The sequence below is a fragment of the Triticum aestivum genome, chromosome 7B (assembly GCF_018294505.1).
Source record: "Triticum aestivum cultivar Chinese Spring chromosome 7B, IWGSC CS RefSeq v2.1, whole genome shotgun sequence".
Lineage (NCBI taxonomy): Eukaryota > Viridiplantae > Streptophyta > Magnoliopsida > Poales > Poaceae > Triticum > Triticum aestivum.
This window is the reverse complement of record NC_057813.1, coordinates 596,266,716-596,284,045: the sequence shown is the minus strand read 5'-3', so window position 1 is coordinate 596,284,045 and position 17,330 is coordinate 596,266,716. Positions and strand designations below refer to the sequence as shown.

Below are 17,330 nucleotides of genomic sequence, written 5' to 3'. Positions count from 1 at the left end.
CCCACAATTCAATAGAAAGTTTTGTAGTGCTAATTACAAAATTTTGCCAAATGATAGTTTGCATCTTTAATCGTAGATTAGAGGTCTACACTATTGCACGGTGAGGGACGGGACTAGTTGGATTTTGAGCTCTGGGATATATCGGTTATAAATTATTTTAGGGTAAATCTCAAACTTCAAAAATTGGTGGCAATTTGTATTCCTTTTCTATAATGTTTTTCTTTCATTCCAAGATATAAGGTTTATTCTTTTTTCAAAAAAGACTGCTCCAACTTTGCAAAAGTTTAATAAGTCAAACTTCTACAACTTTGGCCGAAGTTTACAGGAAGCATATCAATGACTAATGCCAAATCATTGTCATTTAGATTCGTCAATAGATCTATTTTATTTATTTAATATTGTAAATGCTGATATATATTGCTATAATTTTTGTCAAACAAAGATAATTTAACTATTAAAAAATAATACATCTTATATTTTGAAACGGAGGGGAGATAACATGCAATTCTATGCATGGCTCCAAAAAAGACCAGACTCCGGTTCAAATAATAAGGTTAGTAATAAACTTTGAAGCCATATATATTAAGATAAGATCTGATAGCGAACAAATCTGTGATTGGATGGTAGGAGGAGAGAGGTATCCCCAGTCCACCAAGGTTCAAGTCCTAGACTGGACATTGGTGCTCGCATTTTTCATGGATTTATTTTAGTCCGGCGATGTTCGTTCAATGGGAAGAGACGATTCCATCAACTGCGAGGCATCTGTGGTGACTTTGTAAACCTCAAGATGCTATGCTAACTCAGTCTTTCGGAGCCGCTCACAGAGGTAGGTGTGGGTGCGTTCATAGGGGTGAGTGTATGCTCGTGTATGTGAGTGACTTCGATTGTACTATTTGAAAAAAAAGATCGGATAAAGTGGTAGGACACCACGTTCAAATAGGCGATTATAGTGGATTGCGGGAGAGTGGACCACTGAAAAAAATGAGGAAGGTGTTGAAGACGGCGACGTTGATGAAGATGATCACCGCGATGATGGTTCCCCCAACGGCAATCCGGCGCCATCAGGAGAGAAGGAGAGAGAGGCTCCCCTCTGGCTTGCTCCATCATGGCCTCCTTGACGGTGTCCTGGATTAGGGGGTACATACCACGTCGGTCTATTAATCATCGGCCAGGCCAGGGACCACCGACTACCGAAGACTGGACCATGTATACTACAGCCCTCAACGTGCTCAAAGATAGAATCCTCGAAGACTCGGCATACACTTCAAGGCATATTCAAATAGTTGGCATGTTATATCTAGATGTAACCGACCATGTGTAACCCTAGGTACCCCGGGCATTATATAAACCATGGGTTTAGTCCGTAGAGGCAGATCAGATTCATGCATACGATCTCGAGGTAGATCATCCCATACTTTGTACCCATCCACAATCAATACAATACAAGCATGATGTAGGGTTTTACCTCTTCGACAGGGCCTGAACCTGGGTAAACATCATGTCTCTATACTTCCTGTTATCATATAATCAAGATCACCAGCTCGGGCCCCCCTATCCGAGATCTGCCGGATTTAGCTCCCACAACCCCTAGATGAGGAGAGGTTCTCCCCTTTGGCCCTTGGCCTCCATGGCGCCTGGAGGGGCGAGAACCCCTCCGAGATTGGATCTCTCTATTTTCTTCTCTATCTTGCATATATTTTCTGGCGTTTCACCGTTTTTTTATAGTCGGAGATCTGTAACTCTGACTGGGCTAAAATTTTGAGGGTATTTTTCTCCGAAAATTGGCTTTCTTGTGGCGAAAGAAAGGCTCCAACCGACCTAAAGGGCTTCCCACAAGCCGGGGGGCGTGCCCTGGAGGGTAGGGCGTGCCGGCCTGGCTTGCGGGGCCCTCGGGCACCATCTTGCGTTGATTATTCCAAAAAATCATATATATTCAATAAAAGATCACCATAAATTCTTGTGGCATTTTGACCTTCGTAGATATTGATTTTCTGTGTAACAAAAAAATGCAGCAAATAGGAACTGACACTGGGCACTACATTAATAAGTTAGTCTATAGAAATAATATAAAATGCATCAAAACCATATATAATTGATGTAAATATGGCATGAACACTTCATAAATTATAGATACGTTGGAGACATATCAGTCTTCATGGATCTGTTCTTGGTGGATTTGCACGGATCTGGGCGTAGTCCGCTTCCTTCGTGTGTCTTCGGGTTGGGTACTTCCGGTCTACGCTACTCTTCAACGACAGTGGTTGCTGTTTTGGCGCGCTGGTCCTATGGGGCCTTAACACGACGACTTCCTGACTGCCCACTACAACAAATTTTGCCCGACTCTGGCGAGGGAGGGCGATGATAGTGGCGCGTCTTTGGTTCATTTTAGTGCTTGTAGTCGTCGTTAGGTGGTCTACGGATCTGGATCTAATGTTTATTATTTCTGATGTTCGTGGTATTGCCATAATTAAAAATGAATAGATTGAAAGTTATTCCGCAAAATAGTACTTCATTTTAAAGAGAAGTAATCAATTAGTTGACCAGTTTTATTCTTGTTCTAGTTATGGAGTTCATTTTTTTAATTTAAGGTATAAAGGTCTAGTATATTTTGAAATTCGAGTAAATTTCGCTGCATGTAGATAAGTTTGCAAGTGGATGCAAGTAAGTTTCATTCTTGTTCTGATTATAAAGTTCATTGTTGTTTGAATTTAAGGTGTAAAGGTCTAGTATATTTTGAAATTCAAGTAAATTTCGCTGCATGTAGATAAGTTTTCAAAGTGGATGCAAGTAGGTACATCAAGTCGGCAGTCCAGAAAAGGACATTTTTGTCCACAAACATGTCAAGCCGATGAAAAGAAGCCCAAATAAGTAATTTTTTTGCTCATTTTGTAGGATTCCAGATTATGGTAGAACACTGCATTATTTGGGGGTGGAAAGGATGGAGAGACGGGTCTCTGGCGCTGTTTATCAATGGTGACCATGGAGTGTGATAATTGGCTTTCATGATCTGCAGATAAGAACCGAATCAAAGGTTTTTTTTTTAACATAGTACAGATGCAAGCGCTTATACATACGCGCGCACACTCACCTCTATGAACGCACGCACTCTTAAGATTTAAGAAGTCGCCGTAGGCGCTTTGTCGTCGACGGAAACGTCTCATACCACTACCCTCTAACCATCCAAACACCGAATCAAGGTTCTGAATGCCAGTAATGTCATTGCGTCATGTATGAAAGGGGAATCATGTACACATGTAAATATTTCATCTACATGAAGGATGCCTCGATCTCACAGGCCTTTCTCCATTAATATACCTCGATGCGTAACTAAAGAAGGCAAAACCTAATACACGTCAGTTCAAACAATGGCATTTCGTTATGCAATCTGTGTTTAGCACAATCCAACTTGCAAACCTCATTTTTTTTTCTTTTTGACCTTTTTGTGGTTGTATACTTGTATATCATGGTTTGTCGTACATATGTACCCCCTCGGTCCCATAAGAGGATAGTTTTGTCAATTTTGATTGAATTCAAATTGGACTACAAGTCTGAACACGGACATGAGAACTCAAAATTGTAAAAAGGGAATCTTTATTGATTGCTTACTGCTTAGGTACGTGTAAATTACAATTCGACATCTTTCCCAACATGAAGAGTAATTTGTTTGCAGATTTCAGCAGATTTGTAACACTGAATCTCGCTTTCAATTCATCAACTTCCATCGATCACATACAAAACAGGCAAGCAAGCAACTGCATTATTGCAGTAGTGCAAGTTACAACTGCAGTACTGCATGTTCGAAAAGAAGGATACAGAAACATTAGTTTAGATCTTTCCAACTATTTGAGCTAGAACCCTAAGCCATGTGAAGCTGGCTCCTGACCGCCAAGGTTTTCTTGACCATGGAGCTGGTGCACCTCCTGATTGGCTGCATCATCTTGGGCGCCTGCACCAATTGTGTCCTGCGCCGCCGTTTGGCGTCCTCTGCTTCTTGGTAAGCTTGGTGGAACTTGCGTTTTGCGGCTGCCATCTTCTCCTCCGAGCAGAGCCCAGCACGGTCACCGCCGGCGGAATCGGACGCCTTCTTGCTGATTCCCACCGTCTTGATGACGATGTCAGAACTGGCCGAGACACGTTGCTGTTGATCGATGGTGACCTTCTTGTTCTGCGGCATGTCGATGTTGTCAAGCTTGTGCAGGGTGTCTCTGACCTTGGCGAGCTCGTCCTTCATCGACGCCCTCCACCCGCTCACGATACCTCTGGCAAGGACGCGGACGCGCTCCGACTCGTGCCTGCGCAGCGCGCAGACGGACTTGGCGAGGTCCGTGGAAACCAACAGGTTGGGCATCACCGGAACCAGCCGCAGCGTCTCAAGGGACTCCGCCATGTGGTCGTCGAGAATCCGGCAGAGGCGCTCCGCCTGGTCGTCGTCCGCGGCGTCGCATAGCTGCTCCACGATGTCGACCCTGGCGCGCCGGAGCTCGTCGCGTGAGTGGTCAGGGTTGGAGGGCTTGATGGCGGCATCCACAGAGTCGAAGACGTGGAAGAAACGCTTCCATCGGCGGAGCGGGCTGCTCTGCGTGGACGCGGCCATGGCGTGGCGGCGGACGCGAGCTCTGTCCTCTGTGTGACCTAGCGGTGGTGCTCTTGTCTCGCGGGGTAGGCAGAAGGTTGGGCGATCAAGGAAAGCTAAGAATTCTCTTGTGGATGTAGTACGCTTATATAAATTCTGATCATGTGCAAGTCGAGCTCCACTCCAATTCGAATAAAGGAAGCGCGTCCGGAATCCGAGTTTCACATGGACGTGTTGCGCGAGCGCGACGAAAACTTACCATCCACAGCCCATCTTCCTGCCAGTTTTTGAAGTGCCGGTCCGCCGCGGCGCCTCTCCTCTACTTCTCTCGTTCATGGCCTTAGTCAATATTTCCAGTATTACAACCAGCCTTAGTCAATCCCAGAAAAATAGCCTTAAAAATACTGGAAAAAATAGCCTTTTTATTCTCTTTGGCGATAGATTTCTTCATGGATCTCAGGAACATGACCAGCACCAACGTAGTAAAAAGGTGACGAGTTTGGCATACCAGACATCCTGGTTGCTAGGAAGACGGAATGAGTGCAACAAAGAAACCGAAGAGGGCATTTGTAGTCTGCAATGATAAAAGAGATCATGTAATCCCCTGGGAAATACTTCCAAAAATCACACACTGACATGGTTCTGTATACAGGGCCGGGTACTCAACTTCGAAAATAGACTATCATGTCTGGGCTATCTGGAACTGTAGGAATGCTATGATTTTTAACAGATTACATATTCTAAACTTCTTGCAGGTTATTTTCAGAGCTACGGCATGGATCTGTACATGGTTGTTACTCACTCATGTGGGCTCCAGGGTCATTTGGCTACTGGTGCAACCGATGGGAGGTGGTAGCACGGGCTATCTTCAACCGGTTTGGATGGCGGTCTCATTATATGATAGGTCCTTAATGTAGTCTCATCCAGCCGGTTGTGGCTTTGATTTACTTGCTTAGCCTATTTTATTTGTGCTCCTTTTGTGAGTTGTACTCCGGATTACAGACTTTGTATTTTGTTGCACTTGCTTAATAATATGACCGCATGCATCTTTTGGATGCAGAGGCCCGGGGATGACCTCCTTTTAAAAAAATGTCACAAACCGTAATGAGAGTAATAAGTGACTAATATCTCAATTTTCTATTTTTATTTGTTATGACCACATTATTCAAGCTAAGGTCAATTATTACATTCTCCGTTGAAATTTAGTTTACATTCTTTACTTTCACAAGTCGAATGTTGATGCATTACCACATATAAAAGAATATACGCCAAATAGTACCCATGGGTTGCATCTTTTAGGTTTTGCAGAATAAGTATAGGAAAGAAAACTAGTGCCCTCTAGGTCGTGATTCATGGGACATCACAATCCCCTGAAGTTCTTCGACCGTCTAGAGAACCGGCTTATCACCGACTTACCAGCTTGCTTCACCCCCTCCAGCAAATTTCTGCTTTAATAGAATGACCATTTTTGTTTCTCATCGTGACTTTTATGTAGAAAAATGGAGGTGAGAGAAGGCATCAAACCTTACATTATGGAATGTTCATAGCTTCCATTTAACACATATTTTTTGTGCCGTATGTGTTAAATAGGTTTAGTTGCCACTAACTTATGCAAATAATTATAGAAAATTATGAAAATATTTTGTAATATATAAGGTATGATGTTATCTACCATCAGGAAAAAAAGGACTTCTAAAAAGAGAAACAAAAGAATATCTTATCAAGTGTTGAAATGACTTGTTTTAGTAATTGTTAGGGGTAAACTTTACCAACAAATATTTTAGCAGTTTATGATATATCATGGGCTACTAAAATGAACAGTTTCCTTTCTGGGGTGATTCAATGTTACTCTCTTTGTCGTTGGGTTACCTAAAATAAAAATCTTTTGATTGAGCAAAATTCGGGGAACGGTCCTCTGATAGCATTATTGAATAAAAAGAGCATCGATAATATAAAAAGAAAAACTTCCAATAGCTCCATGGAATCCTCAAGTGGCATGTTTACTTGTCGTATGGCGAGTATTTGTTTCCAGTATTGATTTCCATTGCAATGTAACTTGTTTTCTTTATGAAGCTCGGTCGGTAGATCCCACAGATTGCATCATACGTGATGGAACTTGCTCGTGGCATCAACCTAATCGCGTGTTACAAATTTTCTCATTAAAGTTGGCTAAACTAAGTATGAGTTTTTGCTTGTAGAGTTTTATGGATACATAGTAGTGCGGGGTAATCTGGAGCCATTGCTTAATTATGTTGTCAATATAAGCAGAGATGATCCCATCATCGTGAAGCAGGTGCAAATCCATACTTACCTGAAATTATTTCAAGGAATAAGATTACTTAACCCCCTCAAGTATAAAAGCAGGTACTTGGCCCCTTGAAGTATTCCATACGGTATAAATCACCCACTAGGGAAGTTCTCACATTAAGTGGATGTTGCAACATGGGCAACGCCACCTCGGGTCATGGTTTATACAGTATGGATATTCTTCATTTCACAATGTAAGACCAAACCTACCGCGTACATAGAAAACAAGCACTTAATTTCTATTGCATCATTAAAGATGTGCATGTGATTAGTCTCTCTAGAAGTAGCAGAACTGTAGTTTGGATTGAATAAGACATTACTATAACAAGTTTATATTTTGAAATGATTAGTTACTACGAGAAACTTCTAAATTATGGAATCGGATGTCATGTATTCCTAACAAAAATCGAACATAATAGTTTGGGCTCTTTGTTGCTACTTGGCACACAACACATATTTTTTTATATGAACATGCACAGCATGAATAATCCCATGACAACAAGTCGTTTTATTTTGTCTTTTCATTTTGACAGGCTTATGTAAATATGTACGATTTGAACAATATCAAATAAATATTGGGGACCAAATTTCCATGCCCGAACACTGTTGTGCACTTTGCAACCAGTCAGTTTGATACATGACAAAGATCTTGGTCTTCAATTGTAAGATGTTTCTTAAGTAAATGCAGTTGCAAGTAAAACAGTTGAAGAGAAGTATGTTTAGCTTTAGCTATTTCTTACTTTTGTATGAAGAGTAACTAAACAACAAAGATTTTGTAGGGTTCTCTCATCAACATGGTTGGCCCTAAGTGAGGGATAGATTTGTACGACATTATTCTAGTGGATGACATCACGATCAAGGCAGGCAAAGTAGAAAATGATGATCACCAGTTGATTGATGGTGCATAGCCCTAAGCGACCTGTATGGCACATGGAATCGTGCATTCAAAAAAAAAGGATCCAGGGCGGTTTGTGGCACGTTTGACTTAAGTGTAACACGTATCAGTTATGCGGTCCTAACGAGAGTGGAAGTTGTCATATTAGAAGTGCAGAACAATTTCATTGTGTGTTTCCGTTGTTTTATCGGTGGTTATAACAAAGAAATCCGGCTCTTCAATGGTGCTATTGGTGAGTCATGTGGCTTAAAGAGGTATGTGGTTGTTGCAGTATATGGTTCCCACCGAACCATTTTATGTTTTGCGGCAACCACTAGTGGTGATGCAAATTTAGATCCTTTGTAGCAAATTTAGCACCACGACCATTTTTTTGCACCATCATATAGCTGTAGAACTGCTGCTGGAGGCATCTTTTACCTCAAGACACCCAAATGATAGTTTTCGGATCAAAACTATGTTTTAGGGTTGTTGTCGAAGACGCTTTTAAACTCTATAATTAGTGTGATTAGTGAACAGAAGAATAAAACAGAAAAGCCAAAAAGTAAAAATAAATAATAAACAAAAACAAACCTCGCAAGGGATCCCACCTAGCACCGATTTCCTTCTTTTCATAATTCTCTAGTTGTATTCAAGCAAGAGTTCTCCCCTAGAGCTATATTTTGCTCATACTGATTCCTACTAGAAATTTGCTACAGTGTGGTGGCTGGACCAGCCCAACACTGTCGCTGAGCTTGAGTATTTTTCCCTGTGGCTTTTTTCCGCTAGTTTTAATGCTTGAGCATAATTTTCCTTTGGTTTTTTGGGTTTCCTTTTTTTTTAACCTTTTTGTTCAAATTTCTTTGTTTCTTTCTTCAGTTTCCTTGGTTTTCTTATTTTTTTTTCCTTTTATAACACATATCTAATTCCTTCGTACACATTTTACATTTTTTATATACAATAGGGCATTTTTTATACATGTTTAATATTTTGAAATACAATATTAACAACTTTTAAATATATTTTAGTGTTTATTTTTGCACACACATTGTACATTTTTTGTATACATTGAAAACATTTATTTATGTTTTTAATATATTTCAAATACATATTTTGAAGATGTTTCAAATACGTGTTAAACATTTTTCAAGTACACGTTGAAATATATTTTTGGAATAATAGAATTGTTAGAGAAAACTATGCAAATATTTTTTACATTCTATAAACATTTTGAAAAATGACACACATATATTTTTGAAACCTGTGACCTTTTCTAAAAATGTAACCGATATTTTTTTGAATGGTACGAAACATTTTAAAAAAAATTACACAGACATTATTTACAATGTGTAATTTTTTTTGAGTCATCAACTTTTTTTAAACACACAAGTTTTTTGATTTGTCACATGTTATCAAAATTATGTTTTATACTATATGAATTTATTTATTTTAAATATAAATAAAATAAAACGTGAAAAAGACATACATGATGGTAGCATAATGTCAACGTGACAAAACACATAGTTACAGGGCCGGCCCACTACCGACTCTATGTAGCGACGCGGTCTCCTGTCTCACAGCAACCGAGACATAGAATCGCCCGGAGTCATCGGCTCGCTACGCGGCGGCCTCTCACTAGCCATGTTTGAAGTCATTGGAGAGGGGGGGTGCCTAAGGCTAGGCCCCTCGTGCGGCTATCCTTTGATTAGGTGCATATTTTACTTGTGAAAATCCTACACCTACGAATGATTCATGATAAATTCTCTCCTCCCCACCCCACTGAATTTAACCGGGATGGGCCCCAACCGCTAATCACATCCCAATTGATTTGTTTCACATCAGCCCGTAAGATGAATTACGTAGAAACCGTACATAGATCTAGCATCCCCCCCCCTCCCCCAAATGTCTCGCTTAACGCAAGACGTAGGAACTCTCACACGAAGGCAAGCGCAAGATGGTCCGGCCCAGTCGCGTGGGATGCACAACCGCATTATTGTTTTTTTTTCATGTTTTTTTTTTGTTTTTTGCTTTCTTATCTTTTACTTTGGTTTATACTTCCAAATGTTCTAAATAAATATTTTTTTAGAAAACACTTTACATAAAATATTTGGAAAAAACGTTAACCAAGCGTCTGAAAAATGTTAAATGTGTATAGAGAAGATGTTTCTCATGTATACGAAAAATGTATACAAAAAGTATACAATGTGTGGAAAACTATTGATCATGTATTTAGAAAATTTTAATCAAGCATCGAAAAAATGTTAAACAAGTATTTAAAATAGTAATCAAGCATACAAGAGGACTTTTTCTTGGGGGGGAGCGTACATGTAGAATGTAGGAAAGAACAAGGGAGCTAGCTATCAAATCGTGCTGTTGTACTTTTTGGACTTACACTTGCCTATTTTTTTTTTGCAGGTATAATGTAGTATTGGCCGATGTATAGGGTGGTCCAGGGACCACCCTGTCCACCGTCCAGCTACGCCACTATGTCAAGTTGTGTACTGATAATCCCCAAATGCAAGGAATCATCGTAGCAATTTTCAAAGGTGGAAGTGATAAGTATGGAGTGTCGAACCCACAAGGAGCAAAAGATAAGATCAATATTCTCTCAAATCCTATCTGCCACTGATACGACTCTACATACATCGAACGTTTGCTTCCAACTAGAAACGAGAAACAAAATAATGTTGTGGGTATGAAGAGGGTAACTTTGCATGGTATTGGAGAGCTAAAATATAAAAGTAGGTGATGTTATCATAAAATTAGAGTATTACTTAAGTATTATAAATAGCAAGTGTGGAATAATGATGGACCGGTGTGCGGAATTGTCCTAGGCAATTGTTAAAAGATCGGTAATCACTATTGCAATTTCATATGAGAAAGAGGCATAAGCTAACATACTTTCTTTTCTTGGATCATATGCACTTATGATTGGAACTCTAGCAAGCATCCGCAAGTACTAAAGATCATTAAGAAAAAACCCAACCACAGCATTAAAGTATCAAGTCCTCTTTATTCTCATACGCCATGACCCACTTATCCGTGTTTGTGTTTCAGTCACTCACGCAACGCAGACAATAAGCAAACCATGAATATATTGCAGACCCTACGCAGGGACTCCTCACGCTTGCGCGACACGGAGGGCACCATAGGACATCACCAATAATAAAATATACAACTCAAAACAATCTAGATCATCAATCAACCCAAGGACAAAGGAAATCTACTCAAAACATCATAGGATGACAATACATCATTGGATCATAATATATGGCATAAACCATCATGTTCAAGTAGGTGATTACAGCGGGGTGCGGGAGAGTGGACCGCGTAAAAAAGATGAGGGTGGTGATGATGATGGTGATGTTGATGAAGACGATCACCGCGATGATGATTCCCCTCCCGATAGCACTCCGGCGCCACCGAGAGAGAGGAGGAGAGGTTCTCCCTCTTGTGCTTCCTCCTCCATGGCCTCCCCCTGAATGGGGAGAGGTTCTCCCTCTAGTCCTTGGCCTTCATGGCGATGATGGCCCCTCCGAGATCCTCCCCCATGACCTCCGATGATGATGGCCCCCTCCAGCAGGGTGCCAGAGAGGGCCTAGATTGATTTCTTGTGGTTCTGGAGGTTTGCACGGTGGAACTTTCGATCTCCCTTCTGTTCTGGGGTTTTTAGGATTTATAGGAGGGGTTGGCGTCGGTTTCACGTCAGGGGAGCCCACAGGGAGTCCACGAGGTAGGGGATGCGCCCTAGGGGGGGCACCCTCCACCCTCGTGGTGGCCTCGGGACTTCCCTCCGGTAGCTTTTCGTTCCAGTATTTTTTATATTTTCAAAAAATATTCTCCGTTGATTTTCAGCGCGTTCCGAGAATTTTTATTTCTGCACAAAAAACAACACCACGGTAGTTCTGCTGAAAACAACGTCAGTCTGGGTTAGTTCTAACTAAATCATACCAAAATCATGTAAGAATAATTATAAACATGGCATGAATACTTTATAAATTATAGATACAGTGAAGACGTATCATATACTTGCTGCTCACATGGCATAAATCCATGACAAAGTTATTATATACAACACAACAACTCTTTTTTTGTTTCAATACATATTCCATTTTGCACCTCGGCATTTTCTTTTGTAATCATTGGCAATTTACTCCCTCCGGTCCTTTTTAGTCTGCATATAAGTTTTGTCCAAAGTCAAAGTATCTTTGACCAAACATATAGAAAAAAGTATAAACATTCGCAATGCCAAATCAATATTGTTAGATTTGTCTAAAATGTAGTTTCATAGTATGTATATTTGATATTGTAGATGTTGATATTTTTTAATATAAATTTGGTCAAACTTTGCAATGTTTGACTTGACCAAAATCTGATATGCGTAGTGAAAAGGACTGGAGGGAGTACATAGAAATTTTTGCACCTATCTTGCATGGCAAAATTTTGTAATTTGTTTTCTACAACCATGGCAAAATAAAAGAATTATATGCTGTTTCTACGGTCAGGTGGGAAATTTATCTTAAAATTTTTGTACACTTCATGGTAAAACTTACGGTATATGTCAATTTGTAAAATTTGTGTATTGTATATTTAATATATTTTTGGATAGTTTTCACAATATTCTTTATTTTTTTGGCGCGAAAGGGATTTCTATTGGGCCAAAAGGCTAGCAATGGGCCTGAGATGTTCGTGGTTCACGTGCACCCGGGGGAGGGGGGCGGCGCTTGTTGCTGTCGAACGAAAATGTCCGTCATGGCGAAATCACTAGTTAAGGCTTACCACTTGCAAAGGTCACTCCCCACCATCTCACCCGCTGACAAGTGGCACACTGTATGCATATCACTTGTTGCAACCTGAGACTTTTTCCCTTTTAGTAGATTCGTGTATCAAAGCGTTTTTATCTCTTGAACTGTGTGTCCAAATACCGAACCGTTTCACCGTTGAATTCCTCGCGTCGAGATCTTCGAAGCTAGATCCCATGTAAATAGGTTTTGCCGGAAAAAATTTCACAATAAATCCAAAAGCTGAGAAAAACCCCTAAATACCAAAAATATGAAAACAAAACCAAAAAGAACAGGCAACTGAAAAAAATGAATAAAAAAACATAGACGGTTGTGAGTTTTCACTTTTTTTTTGGAAAGCACCGATTGTGGTTTTCGCTTTTCTGGACAAAGCATTGGCTGTGCTTGTCACGGAAACAAGGATGCGCGCCTCGCGGCTCATAGAAGCACATGCTGTACTTTACCTTTTTTTTGAAAACATAATTGTACTTTTCACTTTTCGAGAAGCACTTCTCGTAGAATCAAATGTGTGTGCTCCCCGTGAAAGCACAACTAGGCTTTCGAAAAGCAATCTGTGCTTCTATAAGAAACACAATTGTGCTTTGAAAAATGAAACATAAAGACCATTTTTACAAAAACCTCAGAAAAGTTAGGCAAAAGCCGGAAGACCAAAAACATCAAAAAAAAAAAAAATCAAAACTAACAAGCGACGCGACGTGTGGCGGCAACTTGAACGCGTCACACGTGACGCACTAGGGCCCTCCCGCGATGCCCGCAGCGAGCCCTCGCAAGGGTGCCCATCAGAACATTTCGTTCGCTCTCTCCGCCTTCGATCAAACGACAGATGGATATCCCGACTTTGCTACACACACGGGCAGGGCTAGTACGGGATCAACGAAGAGGCCTAGCTGGGATCTTTTAATTGGATCAAATAAGGTGGAGGGCCCCACCCCTGCCTGAAAATCAGGGGGGCAGTGATTAGTTGTGAAGGAAACTCTGTGAAACCCCTGTAATGGTCAGTGTGTTTAGAATTAAATATTAACGCCCACACGTGTGGGCGTTTGCACATCGCCCACACGCCTCCATCACCACTTATTTTGCCACGTATGAATAGATGACATCAGCAGATTTTTTTTTTGGTTTTCAGCATAAAAATGTTGTATCTCCTAAATAAAAAAGCAAACTAAAAATCCGTTTTCACCATTAAATCCGTCTCGACGAGATCTTCAAAACTAGACCCCATGTTGATATGTTTCGACGAATTTTTTTTTGCCAGAAGTTGCCACGATGTTTACACTACAGTTGCCATAGGGCTTAAACTAAAGTTGTCATGTGGCAATTTTAGTTTGTAGATCATGGCAATTTTAGTATTTTGATGATGGCAACTCCAGTACTTTGATCATGAAAATTATTTTTGTATGAACCATGGCAATTTTACGTGCATCTATCATGGCAATTTTAGTTTATGTTTCGTGGCAAGTCTAGTTTTTTAATTTCCCGTTTTATAAATGTCAAAATTTACTTTTAAATGTAGAAGAAAATAGCTGAAACATATCATGGCAACTTCAATGTAAACATCATGGCAATTCATATGCAATAGACATGGCAACTTTTAATCTAATTTTTTTTTCATCAAAACATATCAACATGGGATCTAGTTTCGAAGATCTCATCGCGAGGGATTTAATGGAGAAAACGGATTTTCAATCGGATTTTTCGTTTAAGAGATAAAACATTTTAAAAACTGAAAATCTAAAAAGATTTCTGCATGGATGCATGCGATGACATGGCAATCTGTTTACATTAGAGACGTGTGGTGCGTCTTCCTTCTTGCCGCACGTGTGGCAGTTAGCGCGTAGAATTATTGTGGATATCCCAGTCCATATTTTTTTAGGGTATCCCGGTCCATTTTAAAAGGAGCTTTGTTGATTGCTTAGATGCGTGCAGAGTAACATAATTCGATGCAAACACATGTTTCCCACCATGAAGAGTAATTTCTTTCCAAGTTCTTTGCAGATTTCATCAGATTTGTAACAACTTCTTTGGATTCAATTCATCAACTTCTTTCGATCATGTGCATACGAGCTACGAGCAACTACATTTGCAGTCGTGCTAGTTTCAACTGCAGTATGGCATGTTCGAGATTCGAGAAGAAGGATTACATATAATATGTGACCAGGACACTAGTTCTGGATCTACTACAGTAGTTTCTTGACTAGAGCTACACGTGAAGCTGCGTCCTGACCGCGAAGGTCTTCTTCACCATGGAGCTGGTGCACCTCCTGATTGGCTGCATCATCTTGGGCGCTTGCACCAACTGCGTCCTGCGCCGCCGTTTGGCGTCCTCTGCTTCTTGGTAACCTTGGCGGAGCTTGCGCTTTGCAGCTTCCATCTTCTCCTCCGAGCAGAACACGGCACGATCACCGTCGACGAAGCCGGCGGCAGGATCGGACACCTTTTTGATGATTTCAGCCGTCTTCTTGGACAACGGCTCGCCGACGATCTTGGGAGGTCGCTTCGTCTCCGCGTCAGGGTCGGCGAAGACGCGCTGCTGCTGCTGGCCGACGGTCGCCTTGGGCCGCGGCAGCTTCTTCATTGGCATGGCCGGTGTGACCTTCACGACGTCGTCCTCGACGGAGGCCTCCCACCCGCTCACGATGCCGCGCGCGAGGAGGCGGATGCGCTCCGAGTCGTGCTCCCGCAGCGCGCGCACAGACTCGTCGAGCTCCGTGGAGATGGGCACACCCGGCGTTGATGGAACCACCCTGAGCGTCTCGAGAGACTCTGCCATGAGGTCGTCGAGAATCCCGCAGATACGCTCCGCCTGGTCGTCGTCGGCGGCGTTGCAGAGCCATACCAACAGGTCCCCCCTCGCGCGCTGGAACACGTGGCGGGAAAATTGGTCTGGATCGACAGCCTCGATGGCGGCGTCCACGGGGTCGAAGGCGCCGTAGAAGCTATTCCACCGGCGGAGCATCTGCCCGGCCATGGCGGCGGCGGCTTTCCCGCGGGCTCCTGCGATCGATTTTGGATTGGATGGGGGAGTGGGGAGGATTGGATGGGGAAATTGGGGAGGAAGAAGGCGATCGCCTACCACGAGGCCCCCAATGCAGCTTATATCTCCCGGCGAGGCGGTGCCATACTCCACTCCCGGTCGAATTCGGAAGCGCGTTTCCCTCCAGCTGATCGGAATCCGATCGAACAGCGGCAAACGCGCACCATGCGTTGCGCGCGCGCCACGAAAACTTGCTCTCTGAAGCAGAGGGGGCGGGAACCCCATGGCCACCGTCTCGCGAAGAGCCGCTGCGGAAGCAGCCATTGGCGCCATGATCGACGACCACGCCGCTGACTCGCGTGCTCGGGAAGGGCGGCTTCCTCGTCGTCGTCAAGGCGCGCCACCGCGCCACCGGCGCGGACGTCGCTCTGAAATGCCTCGTCCGCTCGCCCGACGACGGCAGCAGCAAGAGGAGGCGCCATGCCCACGCGCTCCGCTCCACCGCGACCTGGTGGCGTGCCGCGGCCACCCCTCCGTCGTCGGCTTGCACGGCATCGCGCGGGACTCCCGCACCTGGCAGTGCAGCCTCGTGCGGCCCGAGCCTCAGCGGCACGTTCTGCGTGATCGCCGCGGGCCGTTTGCAGAGGAGGAGACGCGCCGCGTCATGCGGTAGCTTCTGAGCGGCGCTAGGAGGATGCACGAGCGCGGCATCGTCCACCGGGACATCAAGCCCGGTACATCCTCGTCGGTGGCGATGGCGTGGTGAAGATATACGACCTCGGGCTGGCCGTTTCCATGGCGAGCGCGCCGCGCTCCGCCGCGCGCGGTCAGGCCGACACGCTCTGGTACATGGCTCCGGAGATGCTCCTGGGGAAGCCGGACTACGACGAGCTCGTGGACGCCTGGTCGCTCGGCTGCGTCATGGTGGAGCTGCTCGCCGGCTAGCCATTGTTCCCTGGTGACAGCGCGACCGACCAGCTCCGGAGAATCTTCCGCGTGTTCGACAGCACGTGCATGGCATCCACGCCGCTCGCCGCCGCGGGGCAGAAGCTGCTAACCCGACAAAGCGGCAGCCGACTGCGCGAGCTGTTCGCGGAGGAGCGCCTGTCGCGCGACGGGTTCGAGGTTTTAGAGGGGCTCCTCGCCTGCGACCCCGGCGAGCGTCTGCCAGCGGCCATGGCGCTCCAATGCCCATGGTTTGCTGGCACCGCCGACGTCCCAGCTTCAGCCGCATAGGATGCGTGCTCGACCACCAATGTACAAAGATGATTTATATTTTGTAATGTATACTGACGAGTTTACTGCCAGGGACGAACGCATGCACCTTGTAAGCATGCTTGAAAGGTGTACAAAGCTTGAGCTGTAATGGAATTGTAAATGAGTTGGTTTGACATAGTGCCATATCACTGTGCTATCAATACTGCAGACCAGTACACGTCTCCACGACACGCGACATGGAGAGACGATCGGTGATCAGCATACAAAACAATTAGGCCTCCTTTGGTTCATAGGGTAGGAATTTCATAGGAATAGAAAAAATATAGGAAATGAGATGGCATGCATCTGAAATCCTATGAATGCTCATACTATAAGAATAGGAAACTAAATGTCATTTGGTTCGCGGGATAGAAACACACATAGAAAACATAAAAAAATAATGTCATTTGGTTTATGGTTAATAATGTGAACAATTATATTCCCTCTGTAAAGAAATATAAAAGCGTTTAGAACACTACGGAGGGCGCTGCTGGAGCCTGTAGGCTTGCCGGTCGACAGTAGATGCTCTCCAGCTCGCCGGTGGTC

At 43.4% G+C, this 17,330-nt stretch overlaps 1 pseudogene; it reads left to right on the top strand.

Moving 5' to 3' along the window:
• The first annotated feature begins 15,960 nt into the window (after positions 1-15,960).
• LOC123158227 (putative cyclin-dependent kinase F-2) lies at positions 15,961-16,893 on the top strand (annotated as a pseudogene).
• The last annotated feature ends 437 nt before the right edge of the window (positions 16,894-17,330 follow it).